Source organism: Zingiber officinale, chromosome 9B (assembly GCF_018446385.1).
Source record: "Zingiber officinale cultivar Zhangliang chromosome 9B, Zo_v1.1, whole genome shotgun sequence".
Taxonomy (NCBI): domain Eukaryota; kingdom Viridiplantae; phylum Streptophyta; class Magnoliopsida; order Zingiberales; family Zingiberaceae; genus Zingiber; species Zingiber officinale.
In genome coordinates this window covers 53031951-53055911 of record NC_056003.1, presented here as the reverse complement: position 1 = coordinate 53055911, position 23961 = coordinate 53031951, and the positions used below count along the sequence as shown (strand labels likewise).

At 39.2% G+C, this 23961-nt stretch overlaps 1 pseudogene; it reads left to right on the top strand.

The window, feature by feature from the left end:
* The first annotated feature begins 22824 nt into the window (after nucleotides 1–22824).
* Nucleotides 22825–22896, top strand: LOC122025885 (annotated as a pseudogene).
* Nucleotides 22897–23961: the final 1065 nt, after the last annotated feature.

The following is a 23961-nucleotide window of genomic DNA, read 5'->3' as shown; positions in this document are numbered from 1 at the left end:
TGGTTCGAGATCCAGCAAAAGATCAAAGAAAGATGGAATGAGATGTCCCGAGGGATTGCAGGACACGGAGCATTGAGGTTTAGCGTTAATAATAATTGGAAGAAGTTGTACTATGTAGGTGGAACAGGAACAGGAAGGATGACACGTGAAATAAATCAAGAGCTCGGTGCATTGAGGGATAAGGATCTGAATATCCTAACAGGAGATGACTTTGGTGACCAAACCAAACTACAAAAATAAGTTCATAAGTGAGTTAAGAGTTGAAACACTGTAACTCTGGAGAGGATAATTCTCAATTTAGTCGAGGTTCCAATCGCCAGAAAGAGTGAACAACATAACATATTCATTATTGTCCAATATCAATGGACAAGAAGTTTCTCATCTATTTTGCACAAAAGCACCATTAAAACATATTATTACTTTTAAAATTTCTTTATTGCAACAACTATTTATTCTAAAAGAAAAAACAGTGTTCTTCAATTAACATAATAAATAATAAATGTCTTCTTCCATGTAGCGCGTGTTTCTCCTTTCAAAGGCGGGACTTTGCAGGCTTAAACAAGGCAATCGTTCTGTTGCTGGTTTGCTGTGTCGGTCTCGCGTTCGTCTCCTGAAGCATAACGATAGAAAACACCATAACTACGATATCTTAATTATGATATCCAAGTAAACAAAAAGAAAGAAAAAGTGTAAATTTTATTAAGATGATTATATTCGATGTGCTCACATTGTTCATTGCCTCTCTCAGTAGCTGTATCTGTTCCAATGAAATTATCCTCGCCTGAAAATTAAAAATAATAATAAATCATCTTAATATTTTTTTAATAAAAAAATACTATAATATTATATAATATGTTAAAAATAAATAAATTTAAATTAATCAAAATTATTATATATTTGATAATGGTTAAAGTGGAGCCTGGATCCTCTGGACCGTTTTTTATGGTCCAGGGGATGGTCCCTAACCATCCATTGGTGGAATACATAACCCCCACTTATAAAACAGGTGGGGACCATTCATCCCCATCAATGAATGCTTAGGGACCATCCACTGGACCACAAAAAGCAGTCCAGAGGATCTGTCCTCGTTCAAGTGACACCTTGAGTGGAGGGAGGGAGTCCTGCCCCGATCTTAACATTTAGGAGGCCTAGGGCACAACGATAAAAATAGACCATAAATTTTTTTTAATAAAATAAAAATCACAATGACTTCTTCTAATTTTTCTAGATGTAAAATCATTTATAATATTATTAATTTTAAGATTTTTTAGAAGAAAAATGATATGCAAAGGACAAAAATCTCAGAGAAAAATCTAGGAATAGATACATAAAGTGATGAGGCCCACAAAAATAAAAATGGTGGGTTATGAATTTATATGTCTATCCCTGAATATTTTCCTAAGATTTTTTCCCTTTGCATATCATTACTCTTTCTAAAATCTTTTTTCAATAGATAAAATTACTAATCCATTCAATCTCTCTTACAACATTGTTGATCCTAGGGTAACAAACATAGTCAATAATATTTTGAGAAATTTCTTTTAGTTGATCCTAGGGTAACAAGCATAGTCAATAATATTTTGTAAGCATTTGCAACATTAGGATAACAATTTATATTTTTTACAAAATAAAAAATATCAACGACCGACATTATCTCATTTGGTAAAGTCAGTTATAATATTGTTAATTATATAAACAAAGCATCTAACTCAACATCTAATAAATTGTCATGTGTAAAAATAGATATTAACACAATATTTTCTCAACTCATCATTATCCAATGATTTTAATATTTTCGAATCAAACAAAAAACTTAATATATTTTCATTTCATCACATCTACATTTCAAAGAAGAAATTGTCATGTTTACAACAATCACAAAATAATTAATTCTAAAAGATTGGGTGATAGTGAAATTTCATCTTCTTTCTCATCAAATTATTTTATTTAAAAATACAACATTTCATTGAAAATATTAGCTCTATATTCATATTAGATGCAAGACTTTTAGCAATAGACAAACTTATTGAAAAATCATCATTCCTATACTTTTCAAAATATGATATTACACCATCTAATTGTTTCATAGCAGAATCAATGCATATAGATTTTGATTGTAACTTCTTACTTATCATGTTTATAGCAAATAAAATATCATACCAAATAACCATATCAAGTAAAAATTCAAAACCTTTAATTGAGTTAACTATACTTTCAGCTTCACTCTTAGACTTTACATCATCACAAATGTTATATAACTCTAATAAAACACTTCACACTTCACTAGCCTGAAATCTAATCACTTGAACACTTTTAATATGGCTTTCCCAACGTGTATTTCAAAAAGATGTAGCAGTTAATCCTTTCACATTATCAAGTAAAACTTTTCATCTTTTAGGAGAACTTGAAAACAATGTATATATGCATTGGACTACTCCAAAAAAAAAAAGAAACGACTTTAACACAAGAATGTACGATATCATTAAGAGTCAAATTAAGACTATGACAAACACATGACATGTATAACACTCTTGGGTTTATTTCAAGCAACCTCTTTTGAACTCCTTGGGGGTTTCCTTTTATATTAGAACCATTAACGTAATCTTGACCTCTAATATTTTCAATACTAAGATCAAGTGATTTTAACATATTTTGTAATTCATTAAAAAGTCCAAAACCAGATGTACCATTAACTTTTTGAAACTCTAAAAAATACTCTTCTATTTTCACATTTTTAGATGACATATTAACACATCGTACAATGAAATTCATTTGTTCTTGATGACTTATATCCAAAGTACAATCAAGAATTATTGAAAAATATTTTGCCTCAAATTTTTTAATCATAACACTTCTAACATTATCAGCTAAAAGAGAAATCTGTTGGATCGTAGAGACATTAGAGGGGGGTGAACAACATTCCTCAAAAATCATGAGTTAAAATAAGTTATGCAACGGAATAAAAAAAAATAAAGACAATGCTAACAAAACTAAGTTTTACTTGGCTTGGAGTCTGTGACGACTCCTATTCCAAAGCTCTTGATCGTCGATCACTTTCATTGGGCAATCACCATCAGTTCAAATAATGAGTTACATAGATTGAGTACAAGAACTAAAATTAATTGTTATTGAAAAACATAAAGGAAATTGAAATCTTTCGTTCTTCGAACTTTGGAATAGCTTTTCGGTATCGTCGGAGCCTTTTCAGAGCAACACACAAGAATGAAACTTGTAGCAGATATTATTCTGAAGCTGCTGGTCGAAGGCCTTTATATAGGCCCATTCCGACACGGGTTCAGCTAGTCATCGTGCTCTAACTCAGCTTTGGGATGAAATTTATAGTCTGAGCGTCTAGATCAGCTCTGGGCGCTCGAACTGCCCGGGTGCCTGGCGGTTGCTTGGGCGAGGCTGGTCCGGGTGCTTGTATCCCTTCCGGGCACCCAAACACCCTTTTTCTAGCCTTCTCCCCTGCAAAAAAGAGTTAGTCCTCGGCAACAAAAATATATCTATCCTATAAAACAAAGTTAGCACAATATAGTAGGATAGTAATAGTAATTAGATCCTGTCTTCTTGAGACCAAAATCTAGTTAAGGTCTCATCTTAGGTTTCCCAAATGGATCTAAGCTGGACCGATGCCTACAGTTCCCTTAACCAAGAACGCGTCCTCATTGGATCTCTCCTCTAGTTGTTTACCTCCACTTATCAACTGTAGTCGCTTGACTTACCTTTGACCCACCAGATCCTTCCTACTAGTTGTCAGGTCCCGCGGACCCAACTGGATTTCAGTCGATTGTTAGGTCCTGCGGACCCAACCAAACTTCCTGCCAAATATCAGGACCCGCGGATCTATCTAGACTTTGTATCAGCTATCGGGTCCCGTGGACCTACCTGGACTTAGTAAAGAAATTAGACCACAAAATACTCTAACTTTAAACCACTTATCATTCATTAAAATCTGAGTTATATCATTACCAATAATCTCCTCCTTTTTGATGCAATGACAATTTGGGTTAAAGTTAGAGAAAAAAATAATATTAAAAGATAATATGCAAAATGCAAACAAACGATCTAAGTTAGTTTTGAATTTGAATTAGTTGATCAAGTTTATTTGTTATTTTTTTACATTAACCCTTACCCTCCCCCTTTAGCATTCATTAAAAAAAATTAATGTAATAGAAAGACAATCATAAGATATAAAGCCAGTCATTGATGCATAACTATAATTGAAAATAACCACTTTTTATATCTTAGATTGAGGGAGAGGATTGAAATAATTTGCAAATATTTTTAAGAGTAAATATTTGCAAAAAAATATTCTAATAAAGATTTTCAAAAAAACATTTTTAAAAAATATCCTAAGTTTAACATTTTCAAAGTAATTTTACAGAAAATTTTTCAAATTAATTTGTTAAAGAAAAATATTATTCTAAAAAATATTTTCAAAACAATTTTAAAGAAAACTTTTCAAACTTTTCTGAGTTTCTTCAAACTTTTCAAAATTTGTATAAGAATTTTCAAAGTAAGTTTGAAGAAAATTTTTCCAAAAAAAATTGTCAAAAAGAAATTTATAGAAAAATATTTTCTAAGTAAGATTTTCAAAGTAGTAAAAAATTTTCAAAGAAAAAAAATGTTTTCAAAAATAATTTTTAGGCAAACATTTTTCAACAAAAGTTTAGTAAATGTTTCAAAAAGGATTTTATGTAAGAAATATTTTCAAAATATTTTTAAGAGTATGAATTCAAAATAATTTTTCAAGATATTTTCTAGGTTAAGATTTTTCAAAAATTACATAAGTAAAATATTATAGAATGATTAGATCCTCTCCTGAATATGATATCTTTATTTAAGACAATAAACATATAATAGCTAAAGGAGAAGATAAGAAATATCAAGCATAATGTGATAAGTGAAATAAAATATCTAGTTACTAAAGTGAGAGTCATTAACATAAGTCAGGAAAACATAACAGAAAATGAACTCCTAAGATGACGGGGAAGAGGGGTCGAAACCCCAAGATCATAACATGTCCATCAACTCAGTATAATGAGTCTGCCCTTCCTGTCGAAGACTAGAAACGTCCTGTCAAAGACTCGTCATGGACGCCTCAAGTCCTGTAACTCTATCGTCTAAAGTAGGAGGGGCTAGAGATGGGGGTAGCCCAAAAAGCTCAGCAATGATATCAGGTATCTCTGCCTCCTCTCCTGAAGCAGGGTCGGGTTGAGGCTGGGTTGTGAGGTCAGACTGATGCTGCGTCTCTCTCCTCCAAGATAGGACACCTTGATCATCTATATGGACACCAACTAAGGACAGGTTCCTAGCTGCTACTATGTTGAACTCATTTAGGACTCTGACATCACCTATGGTGACATCAATATCTAATGATGCTAAGTAGGAAGTTAAAATATAACAATAAGGCATATGGACTCGCCGGCTAGTGGTAATACCTGCTGAAAAAATGATGGTATGAAATATATGTAAACTTGATATCTATATCTAGCCTCTAACATAATGCATAAAGAAGGAATGAATGAAATGGACGTATCATAGCTACATTGCGGGTAGTCAGTGTTGGTGCACTCGATCTCCAAGGTTTTAATGTCCGATAAATATGTTTAAATGAGCTTGATTAAAGGAAGTCCTAGTTGCGGCTAGGCAAGGGTGAGAAGTCAACCAAGTGACTAGTCCTAACTACGGTTAGGTAAGGGAAGTCCTAGTTGCGACTAGGCAAGAAAAATCTCAATAGATCGTTGAAGCCAAGTGGATTTGATAGGTCCGGAGGACCTGATATTGAATCCCTGGTGGGCCAATCCAATGCTGAGTCTTGGTGAGTGAAGCCAGGTGGAGAAAACCTTAGGGGGAGGTAACCTTAGGTTCTAGTGAGTGAAGCTAGACAGAGAAAATTCTAGGAGGAGGTAACCTTAGGTAACATGAAGCCTTGGAAGAGTAAACTCCAAGCAAGGTTGATCGGTGATCGACCAAACCAGCGAATCTCGGTAATTCTAAGTTTAGTTTTACCATATAGTTCTGTATTACTATTATTTCTATTGGCTAATGTAGTATTGCAGGAAAAGTCTTAGTGGATCAGGGATCAGACACTGAGCAGAAAAAGTCCAAACAGGTCTGGAGGATCAATGTTTGGCAGGCAAGTTGAGGTATGAAATTGGAGGAGCGACAATGAGGTCGTGTTCCAGAGAGGAACAAATCCTAGGTCACTGATCCAACTGAAGAAATTGGAAAGGTTTCCAAGTTAAGATTAAGACAGTTCTACTATCAAATACTACTCATGCATCCTATTATTCATATATTACTGTTCCAACTCTGTTATGTAGGAACATTCATTCTAACTCTGTTTGGCAAGAACCAAAGTTTATCGGTCAACCGAACACTAGGATCGGTTGACTGAACCAGGTTAATTTAGACTAGAGATCAGTCGAAGTAAAGTTTGGTAAAGTGACTGATCGGTCGACCAAACCCATGGATCGGTCGATCGAACCATGTAAACGTGGCACAAATCAGATCGATCAGAAGCAAAGATGGAATCTAGCCTGATCGATCGACCGAACACAGGGATGGGTCGACTGAATGATCACTGTATTAATGAAAACTTAATGGCGTATCTTGGCGAACAAGGAAACTACACTGTTCAGTCAATCGAATAAGGTGATTGGTTGACCGAACAATAAATGCTATTAATGAGGCGAAGATCAGATCTCAACGAAGAAGGAAAGCACAATGTTCAGTCGACTGATAGAGGATTTGGTCGACCTAACTGATCAGTTGACTGAACGTTCAATCGACCAATCAACGCCTATAAATGCAAGCCTCAAGCACCGAGTTGATACAACTCTCTGAATATCACTCTGTCTCATTCTGCTCGTGACTCAACTATTTTGTGCCGCAACTCCACGTGCAAGTTGCTACACTAAGAAGTGCCAACACGCTTAATCATCTACTTCTTATTGGTAGAATTTTATATAGCTTGCATTATACTTAACTTCAATAAGATAGTAGGCTGTTACTATCTTATATTATTCATTGTATGAATTGCTTCTTTCCGAAGGTTTTCGGAAAGAAGGATTATAGTGAATTGCCCAACGGTGCTATCAAGGATGGCGGGTCTTGGAGTAGGAGTTGACGTAGACTCCGAACCAAGTAACCACTTGAGTCTTTTGTATTTTTTTCCATTGCCATTTTGATATTCGTTTTATGAATCAATATGAAAAGAAAACAATTTTGAAGAGTGATATTTACCCCCACCCCCCTCTACCGCTCTCTCTCGATCCTTCAGTTAGAGGCAGAATGCATATGACTAGGGCCCTATATGAGTTTAGAGATTGGAAACATATCAGTGAATGACTTAAATATGAACTCTTGGAAGGAATAAAAAATGAGATTAGATAAAAATGAAACAATTGATAATGGTATACAACGAGAAATCTGACTGCCAGTCCCACATCACATCTGAGATCAACTTTCCATGCTATTTCATATTATGCTATTGATACTTTGTATTTAGTCTTAGTATTGTGTTATGTTGTTTTGAGGCTTGTGGCCACCTTTATTTGTTTTAGATTTTTTGTGGTGTAAGTCATGCCAGCATGCAGTCAGTCGATTATCTTGCATGGTTTTGTGTTTGTACTAGCAGTGTAGGCTGTGTAGCTTTATTTTCTTCTGCCGCATTTTGGATTCAGCTGTGTGGGTTGCCTATATAACTGCGTGGTTATGATTATTTTTAGTTGTGTGAGCTGCATATATAACTGTGTGGTTGTATTTATTTTCCATCCATGTAGGCTGTCATTTATTATACTTGTACAACTGATTGGTTAAGTAACTAGGTTTTAATTGTCACTGTCGATTTTCATCGGACAATCTTGCCCTTAGGGCGTGACACAATGTATGTTAGATTAAGGGGGAGGAAGGGTTGAAAATTTTTCAAATAGTTTAAAAGTAAATAAAGATTCTTGAAAAATCTTTGATTTTTGAAAACCCTTATGAGTATTTTGAAAAGTACTTTGAAAAACCTTTTAAATGTTTCAGAAATTTACTTTGAAAAATATATGTTTGAAAAATTACCTTGAAATTATTTTAAAAAATAATCTTCAAAATGTACTCTTCTACTTTTCAAATATCTATTTTGAAAACGGATTGTAATTAATTCTTCATTTTTTAAAAATGTTTTTACAAGATTTGAAAACTTTTTCTTTTGAAAAATTTATTATTTTAATATTCCTTATTTAGAAAAATACTTTTTGAAAATTATTTGGAAATACTATGCAAAATTTAGTTTTGCAAAATTTAATTTTTAAAATTTTGAAAGTTTTAAAATTACTATGTAAAGTTTGAAAATTTCAATTCAAATTACTTTACCTTGGTGAAAAATATTACTAGCAAAAATTATTTTAAAAGATAGCACTTTCCATTTGAAGTGATTGGTTTTTTTAAAAAAAACTCAATTTCAAAATTACTATTTAAAGACTTGAATTCATTATTTGAAAACTTGTTTAAGAAACTTAGTTTGTAAACTTTATTCATTTTGCTAAAATTTTATTTAAGTTGTTCAAAAATTCCCGAACATTAGTTAAACAATTGGTTGAAATATTTGCAACTTTTGTTTTCAACTTTTATTAACAATTGAAAATTTATGCTTAATGAGTTGTCTTAATTTTTTATGTATGTCAAAAGGGGAAGATAGTGGGTTAGGTTAGAAAAATCCAACTCACTTAAATTTTGCATTACATGTTTAATGATTATTTGAATGTTTTTTTAACTTTAACCTAGGTTGTCATTATATTAAAAAGAGAAAGATTGTTGGTGCAAGTTGCACTGATAATCAAGTTTTGATGTATGACAAATAGGTTAAAGTTAAATGTGTTGTTTGTCTAACCTTTTTACTAAGTGTGCAGGACCTTTTTCAGCTAGGTTGATAACTGGCACGAAGTCCAGATTGGTTGAGATATGGCAGAAGGCAGTCCAGCTAGGTTGATATCTAGCACGAAGTCTAGATTAGTTGAGATCTGGTAGAAGGAAGTCCAAATTGGTTGAAATCTGGTAGAAAGTCCTAGTGGGTCAAGGGACCTGAAGTATGCAATTGGTAAGTGGAGGTAAGCAACTGGAGAAGAGAACCAGTGAGGACGTGTTCCCGGTTGAGGGAACAATAGGCGTCAATCCAGCTTAGGTCCATTTGGGAAACCTAAGCTGAGACCTTGACTAGATCCTAGTCTCGGGGTGGTAGGATCTAATTAATACTACTACCTTATTGTGCTAACTTTATTTTGCAGGATAAACATATTATAGTTGCATGGAATAACTCTTTTTTACGGAAAAGAGAAGGGTGAAAAAGGGTTGTCCGAGCACCTGGAAGGGATTTGGGCGCTCGGACTCCAGGCACCCAGAGTTAGTCTAGGCGCTCAGAGTTGGATCGGGTACCTAGCCAGATACCTAGGTAGTCCAAGCGCCAAGAGTTGGTCTAGGTGCCTGGACTAGCAAAACTCATCGAGAAGCTGAGTTAGAGCGTGCCCACTGGCTGAACCCACGTCAACAGTCCAGGTGTCTGGCGAGGGTCCGGGCGCCTAGAGGTGGATAAACTTTGAGGTGTTGGGGTTGCAAGGCTACAAACATAGTCCCACATTGAAAATACATGGGAAAGATCATGGATTTATAAGAAAAAAATATCTCCATTGACATGAGGCCTTTTGGGTAGAGCCCAAGAACAAAACCATGAGGGCTTAGGCCCAAAGTGGACAATATCATACCATTGTAGAGATATCTAAATTCTTTTTGATCCTTCAATTGGTATCAGAGAGAAGTCACTCTTCACCAAACTAATCACCGGAAGAAGCACGAGCCAAAGTCATGATCCAAGATCGAACCATGTGTATTAAACCTTGAATAAAGTAGGGGAGGCCTTGAGGTGACTCGATGCTCAAGGGAACCCTAAGCAAGTCAAGAGTAACCTGATGCTCGAGGGGAGACCCTAAGTAGGTCAAGAGTGACCCGATACTTGAGGGGGATCCTGTGGTCTTTTTTTTGAGGGGGGAATTGTTAGGGTTGTAAGGTTGTAAAAATGGTCCCACATTGAAAATACATGTGAAAGGTCATAGATTTATAAGAAAAAGATATCTCCATTGGCATGAGGTCTTTTGGGTAGAGCCCAAGAGCAAAACCATGAGGGCTTAGGCTCAAAGTGGACAATATCATACCATTGTGGAGATATCTAAATTCTTTTTGATCTTTCACGAGGATAAAGTTTCAATGAAAGTTCACCCCATCAGCACAGTCCAGGCGCCCAGGAGGGGATCCAGGCATCCGAACAGGGATATAAATGGAGCCTTCGACTAGCAACTTCAACACAACAAGAACTCTGACTTTCACTCTTGCGTGCTACTCTAAAAAGGCTTTTACGATGCTATAATGCACCTCCGACAACCGCCAATCAAGTTCTATTTACTATATTTGTTATCAGTCACCTTTCATTATAGTTCTTGTACATAAATTTTGTAACATTTCAAACCATTAGTGGATTGCCTAATGGAAGCACTCAATGAGTGCGGGCTTTAAAGTAAGAGTTGTCAAAGGCTCCGAACCAAGTAAAAAAATTACTTGTGTTAGCACTTATCTTTCTCTTTCTTCCTTCTTTCTCCTTAACTTTATTTCTGCTGTGAACTCGGTGTTTTTAAAAGAAAAAAATAATTTTAAAATCATGTCATTACCCCCTCCTTTGTGTAGGATCGGAAAGAATGCTAAAGGGGGGGGGGGGGTGAATAGCAATTGTCAAAAATTTGAATTAAAACTAAGTTATGCAATGGAAAATGAAAGAAACAAGCAACGCTAACACAAATTAGTTTTACTTGGTTCGGAGCCTTCGATGACTTCTACTCCAAGGCCCGCACTCATAGAGTGCTTTCATTGGACAATCTACTAATAGTTTACAAAAATGTGTTACAAGATAAGTACAAGAACTAAAAAACAAGGTTATCGACAACAAGGAAAATATGAAAATCTGAGTCACCGATTGTCGGAGAAGCTTCACAGTGTCGCAGGAGCTTTTTCGAGCACCGCGTAAGAAGAAAACTTATCACAATTGTTGTTCTAAAGCTCCGAGTTAAAGGCCTTTAAATAGGTCTATTCCAGGCGCCTGGAACCCCTCTGGTTGCTCGGACCAACTCCGGGCGCCTAGAGTCCTGGCGCTCGGACTCCTTCCGGGCGCCCAAACCCTTTTCTTCAACAGCTTTCTCCCTGTAAGAAAAGGTTGGTCTAGAGGTTATATCTCCCTTATAAAATAGAGTTAGCACAACATAGCAGATAGGGTAGTAATTAGATCCTGTTTCCTCGAGGCTAGATCTAGTCAAGATCTTAACTTAGGATTCCCAAATGGACCTAAGTTGGATCGATGTTTATAGTTCCCTCAACGGGGAACACGTCCTCACTGGATCTCTCCTCTAGTTGCTTACCTTCACTTACCAACTGTAGTTACTTGACTTGCCTCTGACCCACCAGGTCTTTCCGCCAATTGTCAAGTCCGCTGACCCAACTAGATTTGGATCGATTTTCAGGTCCCGCAGACCCAACAGGACTTTCTGCTAGATATTAGGCCCCGCAAACCTATCTGAACTTCCCACCAGCTATCAGGCCCACAGACCTAGCTGGATTTCAACCTGGTGTCAGGTCTCTCAAACTAGTCAACTCTTGCACAATTGGTAGAAAAGGTTAAACAAACATCATATCTAACTTTAACTTATATGTCATATATCAAAACCATATTATTAGTGCAACCTACACCAACACTCCGTGCTCATGATCCAATAATAGTATCTCATGAGCTTGATATAGTCTCTCATTTACTTTATCTTTGAGATGGTCGATTCCATATCTATACAGTCTCTCATACATTTTCCATCTATTATATTTAGTTGATATTGGATATCTTGTTTATTTGCATTGATTGCTTTATCTACACGTATTCTGTTAAGCTTACTATTGCATAGTTGGTTGAGATATATCTCTGCGCATCATATTATTGAATGCATGCCGATGACTAAGTCTCCCTTGTGGTTGAGAGAGTCATTGGCCAGTGCCGCACACTTGACCACTCATGGGTAGTAGTAGCTGGAGCAGATGTTGCTTGTCTTGTCATACCCTACTCGCTTCACTTAGGAGTAGTGGTAGCTAGAGAGGCGAGTAGTAGCGACCCTGTTGTTATGCAGCTAGATAGCTACTCAGTAAATTGTCCACTCTCACCACTCAGGAGTAGTGCCTATTGGTAGTGTGTACGGTTGGTATTATCCTGATCTCTCGACCATATAAGGGTCGTGGTAGCTGAGAGGTGGGCGGGAGTGACCATACCATGCATATGCATATGATATGTGATTACATATGCTTATGAGTGATTATATCCATATGTCTGTGATATCTATGATATGTTACATATGGTTAAGATATGTCTATTGTATGTACATGACATTGACCTGCTTATTAGTAGTTGCATAGACCATATATGATGCTTTAGTAGGTATGAGTAGTTCTATTGTAGATTCACTCATGCACTTGCAGTTATTAAGTGCTTGACGCATCATTCAGGTATAGACACTTATTATGATATTACTATTATGCTTTTTGATTATCTCTATGAGACTGTATACCTTTGAATCTCTATATATATCATGTACATGTCCTGTCTATGTCTATTGCCCACTGAGTCACCTGCACTCACCACCCTTTTTAATGGTTTTCTTTTGCCAAGGAGCTAGTAGAGGATTTATGTAGTCGCTTGGAGATCTTTGTTGGTGCAGTAAGCATCCGACGATCGAACCTCAGTTTTGATAATGGAAAAGGGATTCAAAGTTAAGATTCCTTGTTATCTAACGTGGTTAAATACGGTTTCAGGAAAGTCCTAACTGCGGTTAGGCAAGGGAAAATCCTAAGGGGGGGTAACCTTAGGTCCTAGGGGGCGGTAACCCTAGGTGAAGGAAAATCCTAAGGGGGGGTAACCTTAGGTCCTAGGGGATGGTAACCCTAGGTGAAGGAAAATCCTAAGGGGGGGGGGGTAACCTTAGGTCCTAGGGGGCGGTAACCCTAGGTGAAGGAAAACCCTAAGGGGGGGGGGCAACCTTAGGTCCTAGGGGGCGGTAACCCTAGGTGGAGGAAAACCCTAAGGGGTGGCAACCTTAGGTCCTAGGGGGCGGTAACCCTAGGTGGAGGAAAACCCTAAGGGGCGGCAACCTTAGGTCCTAGGGGGTGGTAACCCTAGGTGGAGAAAAACCCTAGGGGGCGGTAACCCTAGGTCCTAGGGGGTGGTAACCCTAGGCAGAAAGTCCAGTCGGTCTGGAGGACCGGACTGGCAACAGGTGAGGACGCGTTCCCCGTAGAGGGAACAGTAGGCGTCGGGTCGACCTAGGGTTTCCGGTTTGAAACCTGAAGTCAGACTCAGACAGTCCGAAGACTGTCAATTATTACTTACTGTGTTTTATCAGATTCTAACATTGTCTTGCAGGGTATTTTGCTCGGACTAACTTTTGTTTGCAGGTGAGGAGCCTGCTGGAAAAAGGCTGTTCGGGCGCCCGGGATGGATCCGGGCGCCCGGAACAGGTCCGGGCGCCCGGGACCAAATTCTATCCCCTGCGCGACTTCGCCACGTGGAGCATCCTGGTTGGTTGGCCACGTCACACTCCAGGCGCCCGGAAGGGATCCAGGCACCCGGAACTGCATATAAAAGGAGGGTTGAGGTGCAGCTTCAAGATACAACGAATTCCAAGTGATCTTTCATCAACGTGCTACTCCAAAAGACGCTCCGAAGTGCTGCTACAAGTGCCCGATGACCCGAAGCTTCAGATTTAGCATTTCTTGTTGTCGGTATAATACTTATAGCTTTTTGTACTCATAATTGTAATCTTTTAACGAGCTTATAGTTGTTGCCCACGGAAAGCAATCAAGGATCGCGGGCCTTCGAGTAGGAGTCACCTTAGGCTCCGAACGAAGTAAAATCGACCGGTGTCTTTGTGTTGTTTCTTTTATCTATTCCGCTGCGTGTTTTACAACTCCGATAGTTTTACGATTCCGCTAATCGAATGAAATAGCCACGAGCGCTATTCACCCTCCCTCTAGCGCTTCTCGATCCAACAATCTTATCCATCAGTCCCATGTCACATCGAGCGTCTTCTTCCGCTATTGCTTTTACTAGCATTATTGGTTTTCAAACTTGGTCATGTATTGAATAACTTGTTTGTGGAATTTTTATCTTATGGTGTTCTTTTATTTGGTTATATACTTGTTGAGGTAAGTCATATTAGTATGCAGTCTAGTTAGTTATCTGGTGTGTTTGTGTTTTGTACCAGTCGTGTAAGTTGTGTTTGTTGGTGCGGTTAGCACTAACGATCTAACTCAAGTTTTGATGAATGATAAAATAGGTTAAGTTAGTTTCGTTGTTATCTAACACTCTGATCGAGTGTGTATGCGAAGCCCAACTAGGTCGATAGGCCGACCAGATAGTTAGCACGAAGTCCAAATGGGTCGACGGGCTGACCGGACGTTTGGCACGAAGTCCAGCTAGGTCGACGGGCTGACTGAATAACTGGCATGAAGCCCAAACGGGTCGAAGGGCTGACCGGACGTCTGTAAGGTAAGTGAAGGTAAATCACTAGAGGAGAGTGACTATGAGGACGCGTTCCCGGGAAGGGGACATTAGACATCGATCCGACTTGGATCCATTTCGGATATCTAAGTCGAGATCGTGACTAGATTCCGGTCTCGAGGAAACAAAATCTAATTACTATCCTATTTTATTATAAACTGTGCTAACACTCTGTGTTGTAGGAAATATAATTTACATTGCCTCGGACTAATGTTTTCTTGCAGGAAGGAGAATGCTGGAAAACAAGGGTCCGGCGCCCGGAGGGAATTTTTATCCACAACGTCACTTCGCAACGTGGAGATCCCTGGTTGACTCGGCTACGTCATATTCAGGGCGCCCAAAGGGATCCAGGCACCCCGAACTTCCTATATAAGAAGGGTAAAGGCTGGAGTCAAAGCACAACAACGAACGATATGCTCTCCCGTGCTTTTGCGACGTCTCTCCGACAAAGTGCCGCTATTTTTCCTTTTCTTATTGTCGGTATTAATTTTCTATTAGTATTCTTGTACTTTAATTATAATAATCATTTCGAATTGCTAGTGAATTGCCCAACGGAAGCACTCAACAAGTGTGGGCCTTGGAGTAGGAGTCGACAAAGGCTTCGAACCAAGTAAAACAATTTGTGTTAGCGTTGTGTTTTCAGTTTTCCGCTGCTTACTTTATACGAAAATTTTTTTAATCGCTATTCACCCTCCCTCTAGTGAAACTCATTGATCCAACAAGTGGTATCAGAGCAGGTACCGCTCTGATTTGGTGCAACCACCAATCAGAATGGGGTGAAATTCTCTTATATTTTTTTTGGTTCATTTTTTTTCGATTTTCATTTTTGCATCATATTCCAAACTGGCATTGTTACCTTTTTGGAACTTTTTTTTTCGCAATTAATCTGAATTGGTGCAACACCAATTCAATTTTAGTTTTCTTTCAGTTTATTCCGCACTACTAATCCAAGACCAAGTCTTAGGACCCCTCGTCTATTTGTTTAATTGTGTGCAGGTTAGAAAATGTCTCAAGTTGAAGGGTCCAGCACAGTATGCCCTCCCCTATTCAACATGGACGATTTCTCGTACTGGAAGAAGTAGATGGAGGTCTACCTGAAGATGGATTTTAACCAATGGTTTAGCATCACCAGAGGCTACAAGGCGTCGGTCGACAACTTCAAAATTCCATTGGACCCAGAACAGTGGACTCCGGACATGAAGAAAAAAGCGTCAACAGACTTCAACGCACTCAACACGCTGCAATGCGGACTGACGAAGGAAGAGTTGAACCGGGTAGGACCGCATCAAAACGCTAAAGAGTTATGGGACAAGCTGATTGAATTCCATGAAGCAACAAGCGACACTAAGGTAATGAAACACAACCTTCTCTTAAACAGACTATTTAATATTAAAATGCAGAAAGGAGAAACGGCGAGTCAGCTTCACGCGAGGATCAAATACATCCTCAACGGACTCCACACGATAGGACATCAAATGGAGAATCACGATCTAAATAGGTATGCGTTAAATGCTTTTCCGCATAATAATTTGTGGACATCTATCGTGGATGCCTACAAATTTTCAAAAAAATTATTTAAATTAAAGTTAGACGAATTATTTTGTGAATTAGAATTACACGAGCAAACTAACGTCGGGACTGAGAAAGGTATTGCCTTATTTGCAGGTTCCTCCAAGGAAAGAACAAAGACCAAGCCTGAGGTTAAAGATGAGTCTGACTTGGATTCTGAAGACGAAGAGTACCTGGTGAACCTGGTAAGGAAGATGTTCACCAGGAGAAAGAAAAGCTTCAGCAAGAAGGACCTACAAAAGATAAACTCTCCAAACGAACTGAGGAACGTGACCTGCTTCGGATGTAACAAGAAGGGACACTACAAGAATGAGTGCCCGAGGTTGAAGAGCGACAAGACGAAGACATCTAAGAAGAAAGCTCTCAAAGCAACCTGGGATGACTCTTCATCAGAAGAATCGGAGGCCGAAGACCAGAAGCACCAGAGTCACCTCGCTTTGATGGCCTTCTGTTATGATTCCATAAGTGCACAGATTCGTCGTCAGTAATAAAGATTATCGATCCCATGAGGACTGGTTATAAGCACTAGTGATGGCACACTTAGGATTAGCTACACTATCGATGGCTGTAAGTAATCTAAGAAAAGAGATTAGAAAGCGGAAACGAGAACTAGCAATGAGAAGAAATCAACCTAGTTAATGAAGAGTTCTAGGAGTTCGATTTCATTGTAGTGGTATTGATGTATCACATACTATCCTATACTCATTGTCCATCAGCATGCATTCGCTGGAAGCTAAAGCAACTATCCTTAAGCACCAAACAAAGACGATCCTTATGAAATCTTGTTACGGTTAACCCCTGCCACTAGGGTGCCTCGGTAGATCACAAGGACACAACTCTAATTGATGTTATCAAAGATATAATTAAGGAGCTTAGTTTGGTCTCTTACTTCCTTATGGAGGAGTCACCTCTCCTTTCAAGGAAGTACCCTAGATGTCCATGAATGAGTTACCCTTGTCACTAGGGCCCCTTGGGTATACAATCTAAGGTATTCCCTCTACGAGGTTGACAATTCCTACATAATAAATCAACATGACATAGAGATCGAGTAGTCGAAACAAAGCAAGCGAAATCATCCAATGAATATAAGCATAATATGAGTCTTACATCAAAACCAATCCACAATTACTCCCTCATCCTAGAACAAGGACTCTACTCCATAGACGCCGGAGAAAAACCCGAAGACATTATGTATTTAAACATACAAATTCTCAAACACGAAGAGAGAAAGAAGAAGTATGCTTATCCAACGATGATGAGTGATCTTCGGATCCAATCCTTTGCTTCTAGAGTTGATGTGGTGATGAAAGATCACTGGACCGATATCCTGGATGGTGTGGAACGACACCAGAGTGATTCTCCTGTTGACGGCTCACTTCCCGGCTCTCCTCCCTCAGGAAAAAGGGTTTAAACCTCTTTTATAGGCTAGGGCGCGGCGGCACTACCTTGCAAGGATGGCATGACCGTGCCCTTTCTTGGCTCTGGGTGCACTGCACGACCATGTGAACCTGGGGCTCGGCTCTGGGGACACGGCCGTGCAGGGTTGCACGACCGTGTATTGCCTGGTTGCGGTCATGGGGGGCATGACCGTGCAAGTATGCACGACCATGCTCTGATCTGCCTCTGGGTTGGCCGCACGACCGTGCAAGGGTTGCACGACCGTGCACTTCTCCTCTCCTGTTTGGCCACACGGCCGTGTAAGGTTTGCACGACCATGTTCTCTGGCTCGCTTCGGTGCGTTGACAATCGCTGTTTTCACTTTGAAAGTTGTCTTTGTCAACACAAAACTAAACAAAGAGCAGATATCCGTGCAAAAGAGTATATATGATGAGTACATGATAAAAGAGGCGATTATACAAAGAATATGTACGTATAAAACAAGTGAATGTGCGTAAAAACACGCATAAACTATTATAATATTTACGCACATCACACCCCCAGACTTGAACCTTTGCTTGTCCTCATTATTCATTTTTTTTCATCATATATATATATATATATATATATATATATATTGGTGCTATAGTGTAGCACTAATCACACATGCGGGATGCATATGTTGGGATTTAGATTTTTTCAAATGAGCTTCCATAATCCGAGGTCATCCAGTAACCAAAATGTAAATAAGAAATCACCATGGGAACAAAAGTACTAAACAATTTGGATGAATCATAACTATTCCAAAAGTATTTCTACTATTCAAGCTTAAGTACTTAAGTGTAGTGTAAATAAGATCCTTAAGCTTAGGCCAAAACTTATACCAAACTCCGTACAATATTTAGCTTATTTCATGCTACTAGAGATAGAGAAAGGAGATACACCAAACATACTAACACTATTTTGACAACACATAAACCAAGAAAATGCTAGTCATTTTACTATCGGACAAGTAGCAGAAAAAATAGAAGGTTTGATGTTCTCAAATATGCCTCAAAACTAGAAATATGAATCTCATAAAATGTAAATAAACAAAGCAAAGTACAAATGAGATGCAAATAAAACTATGAAACTAGTAAAATGCGAATAAACAAAACAGACTAATAAAATATGCAAAACAAAATAAAATGTAAAAAGAAAAGAAAACTCGACTCGACTCATGTTGTGCAGATAGACATAACACACCCCCAGACTTAGACTTTTCATCATCCTGATAAAATCAATACGGTAGCGGGGGTGGGGGATAAGGGAGTCCCCGATGTATACCAGGGGGAAATCTAGGCATACTAGGAAGATGACCAATGTGTTGATGATATTGATAAAGGGCATCTACTTGTTGTCTAGTGATATCCATACCATCCATAAAATTTCTTATTCTTTCCTGGTCAACCTCATAATCCTAGTCAGATAAAGGGCATCTACTTGTTGTCTAGTGAACCCTGTCATCTGACTATGGAAGTCCCTAGTAAACTAAAAATTATCCTGTACCTCCCTAAACTGGTCGTCAGATAACTTGAAGCGACCTTCCAACAATCGTTGTTGGGTATTTTGCTTCTCATGAAGGGAGTCTAAAGATGCATGGAAGTCAGAAAAATCAAACCTAGAGGATCCCGTGCCATATGCAAAAGAGTACCGGGGAGATTTCGGATGTCCGGAAGGCTATGGGAATCCTGATGACGAGGGCTTTTTGTGGTACTCGATTTCTTCTATATAGAGGGTACAGTCTCGGGGTGTAAATTAGTAATCACCCAGTTCGCGGGGTCGCGAACTGAAGTACGCTCGGGGCAAGGAAGGGGTAATGGAAAACCATTGTTCCTAGGGAAGGCAAACCCATTCTCATCCCAACAAATCATCTTCATAGCAAGACAAGAATCGATATAAATCTTATCATTACCATGAATAACCTCTAATCCATCAAGCTCACAACCCAAATTGAATACTACTTGGGTGATCAATCCACCAAATACTATCATCCCTAAAGATGCCTTAGTTGCCCTCAACAAAGTTTGCAAAAAATGAAATCTGGAATCAAAATCGAATTTATTCAACATCGCCCAAAGATAATAGAGTTCTATCTTTCTAACCACCCCATCACTCTCTCCTCGACCAAAGATCATTTTACTCATCACTCGGTGAAGGTATCTAAAGGTCGAGTTTTGCATGCGGGATGCCTTGGCTCTAGAGGGTTCATAAGGGTCTTTTGATCTAGTTATTGACGTCATCCAATTTAAAGAACTAATCATCCAATCTACATCATCCCTAATTCCTAGTATATCCATAGTAACGGGATCCATATATTTAGTGCATGTAATTTTTCTAGCGACAAGGATATCATATCTAGCTTTTTGTTCATGATTTTTAAAAATAATATTGAACTCGTTTTCGTTACCTTCATCGCGTGTCACCTTTTTTCCTTTGCCTTTTGAAGAAGAAGCCTTCCCTTTGCCTTTGTCACCTCTAGGTGCATCTCCTTCGCCAGATCCACAGCTTCCTCGATGAAGTCTCTTCAAGATCTGCACATGGTGCAAGGTTTTGAGGAATTTCTTGTGGAGATGGGTCTTGAGGATGGAAGAGGAGGAGAAGGAAGGAAAAATAGGGAAGTTTCTTCTCTCTTTTCGGATTTGTGGCTTGAAGAAGTGCTATATCTAGATGTAGATCTAAGCAAAAGTGAGCTCTAGAGGTGGGAATTAGGGTTTGATGAGGTGTAGTGGGGAGGAGAAGGTTTTTTGGGAGAGAAGGAGATGGAAATTAGGATTTTTGGAGGAGTAGGCGGCACACACGGGTAGGGGCACGGTCGTGTCTTATAGACACGGTCGGGTTAGCACGACCGTGCCGATTGGCACGACCTCCTCTTTTCTCCCTTCGGCCAAGGTCGTACGGCCGTACCAATTGGCACGACCCATTCCTCCCTCTTCTCTGCACATGTCTCACGGCCGTGCCAATTGGCACGACCTGAGTCTTCTCCTTCTCTGGCAGTCTCGCACGGCCATGCCGATTGGCACGACCTGTGTCCTTCTTCTCTCTGCATAGGCCACATGGCCATGCAAGGTTGCACGGCCCGCGACCTTCATCCCGCTGTTGGCTTCGCACGGCTGTGTGGGATCACACAACCGACTCCTTTAGGCTCATGGTGACTCGCCTTTCGCTCTTTTGGTTCCTCTGATGCCTCCACGCCCATAAAATGCTCATGGATAACTCATGGAGGCTCTGTACATCCTGAAAACGAATACCCAAAAATAAAGAAATAATAAAAATACTCAATTAAACTTACTAAAACTAGAACAACGAACTAGAATGAAAAACCCTTGGGTTGCCTCCCAAGAAGCGCTTGTTTTAGGTCTTTAGCTCGACCCCGTTTCAGTTAATGTGGACTAAACCCGTGGAGGCACGGCTCTCCTCTTAGGGTTGATGCTCCAGTCTGCGCCTTTAGTTTCGCTCGTGTAGGACAAATGTATTTATTTTTGCTCGCTGGAGAGGAACTCTCATGGAAACTGCACTCCTCGATTTTGTGTAAGTTGATCTTGCTAGAGTTTCCCTGAGAAGAGGGGTCGCAGATGGAGGAATCAGATAAATCAAATTCGATCTTTTCTTTGCCGATCTCCAAGGATAACCTGTGACTTTTTACATCAATGATGGCTCCAGCTGTGGCAAAGAATGATCTTCCAAGGATGATCGGTATCTTGGGATCTTCCTCCATATCCAAGATAATGAAATATGTGGGAACGATACATTCACCCACTTCTACTAGCACGTCTTCCACTATTCCCATTGGGTATCTACATGAATGGTCAGCTAATTGCAGTGTCATAGTAGTCAGTTTAATGTTCTGGAGTCCCAGCTTCTTACATAAAGAGTACGGAAGTAGGCTAACGCTGGCCCCCAAGTCGCAGAAAGCTCTCGGTATGAGTTCAGAACCAATTTTACATGGTATGGAAAAACTTCCTGGATCCTGAAGTTTTGGTGGAATATTTGTCATAAGTAGAGCGCTACAATTCTCTGTTAATGCTACGGTTTCGAAGTCGCCCTTCTGCCTCCTGTTAGATAAAATACCCTTTAAGAACTTTGCATAATTCGACATTTGGTGTAGTATATCTATCAGTGGTACTTCTATGCAAATTTCCTTAATCTTCTTCAGGAATCAGTTGAACTCTTCATCCTTCTAGGAGGTTATCAGTTTCTGAGGGAAAGGAATAGTCTGACTTTGTGGGGGAACTTGAAGAGTTCCTTCAACTTTCTTAGTAACCTCCTCTCCATCCCTGTTCTGGGTCTGATTGGGCATTAGGGGAGAGGGCTCTTCCTCTGAGTCAGGTTCCTTCTGAGTAATGATTTGGGGGTCTCCCACAGTACGTCTGCTCCTCAGCTCAATGTGGTTGCAATGATCCACTGGGTTTATATCTGGCTTCCCTGGAAATGTTCCCTGTGCTCTTGAGATGGATTGGGCTATCTGGGCTATCTAGCTATCTTGCATCTTTTGATGTTTCTCAGAATTTTCTATTCTTTGGGATAATAGCTTGATCTCATTCTTCATCTCTTTTTGCTTTGAGAGAGCTTCTTCAAGCATCTTTTCAATTCTGGACAATTGTGAAGGTTGCTGTTGAAAAGTCTGTTGTCCAGATGAGTAGCCCTGCTGCCCAGGTAAGTAGCTCTGTTGTCCAGGTTGATAGCTTTGTTTTGCTAGCCCTTGGTCCTGATTGTTCCGGTATGAGAAGTTTGGGTGATTCCTCCAACCTGGGTTGTATGTATTGGAGTATGGATTATTTTTCCTTTGGTTGTAGCTGACTATCGCATCACACTGCTCAAGTTGGTTTATTTATGCTTGTATTAGCCCTAGGGGGCAAGTATCTTGAGCATGATCCGTACTTCCGTAAGTTTTACAAACATAAACTATCGCATTGGTCATGTTGTTGTTCCCCATGACCTCAAACTTCTTGGTCATAGTGTCTAGCTTTGCAGACATGAGAGTGACTGCATCTACATCAAATTTCCCTGACGCTTTTATTGGATTCCCTGAGAAAGAACCACCAGATCTTTCTGATGCCCACTGATGGTGATTCTGTGCCACATTCTCTATGATCTCTTCAGTTTCATCAAGGCTCTTATTCATCAGTGCTCCTCATGCTGCAGAATCGAGGGATACCTTCATGTGATAGTTGATTCCATTGTAGAAGGTGTGTAGAACCAACAATTTCTCCAGGCCATGATGGGGGCACTGTCTCAACATACTTTTGAACCTGTCCCATGCTTCAAATAATGATTCTGAGTTTATCTATTTGAAGCTTGCAATCAGATTTCTCATATGAGCAGTTTTTCTTGGTGGATAGAATTTGTCTAGGAATTTCTGCTCACACTGCTCCCAGGATGTAATGCTATTTGCTGGAAGGGAATTTAGCCACTGCTTGACTCTGCCTTTCAGGGAGAATCTGAAGAGCAATAACCTTACTGATTCTGGAGGGACTCCATTCACTTTCATGGTACCACAGATCTCGTAGAAAAGCTCTAAGTGGTGGTTTGGATCATCGTGCGGTCCTCCTCCAAATTGATTCTGTTGAACCATGTGAATTACTGCAGGCTTGATTTCAAAATTGTTAGCTTTGATTGGCGGTCGAGTGATGCTAGACCGAACCCCTCATGCATAAGGTGCTGCATAATCCTTCAACAATTTATCAACCATTTCAGAAGATTCTTGTGCTGCTTGAAATGCTTTATGTAAGTTTCTTCTTCTTAGGAAAGTCCTATCGATCTCTGGATCGAACGGTAGAAGTTGTCCTGAAAGATTAGCTCTTTGCATGCAAAAATAAAATATGAAATATAGTAAAGAAGAAGAAGTGAAATAATATTATTTTTGGCATTTTTAATAAAAATGCAGAAAGTAAAGAAAAACAAGAATAAAATTATTTATCTTTAAATGCAAAATATTAGAAAAAGATAAAGGAAAAGCAAACAAAGTCTAGTCTAATCTAGTATGACTATCACCAATGTTATAGACGCAGTCCCCGGTAACGACGTCAAAAACTTGTTACGATTCCGTAAGTGCACGGATTCGTTGTCAGTAATAAAGATTATCGATCCCACAAGGACTGGTTATAAGCACTACTGATGGCACACTTAGGATTAGCTACACTATCGATGGTTGTAAGTAATCTAAGAAAAGAGGTTAGAAAGCGGAAATGAGAACAAGCAACGAGAAGAAATCAACCTGGTTAATGAAGAGTTCTAGGAGTTCAGTTTTATTGTGGTGGTATTGATGTATCACATACTATCTTGTACTCATTGTCCATCAGCATGCATTCGCTGGAAGATAAAGCAACTATCCTTAAGCACCAAACAAA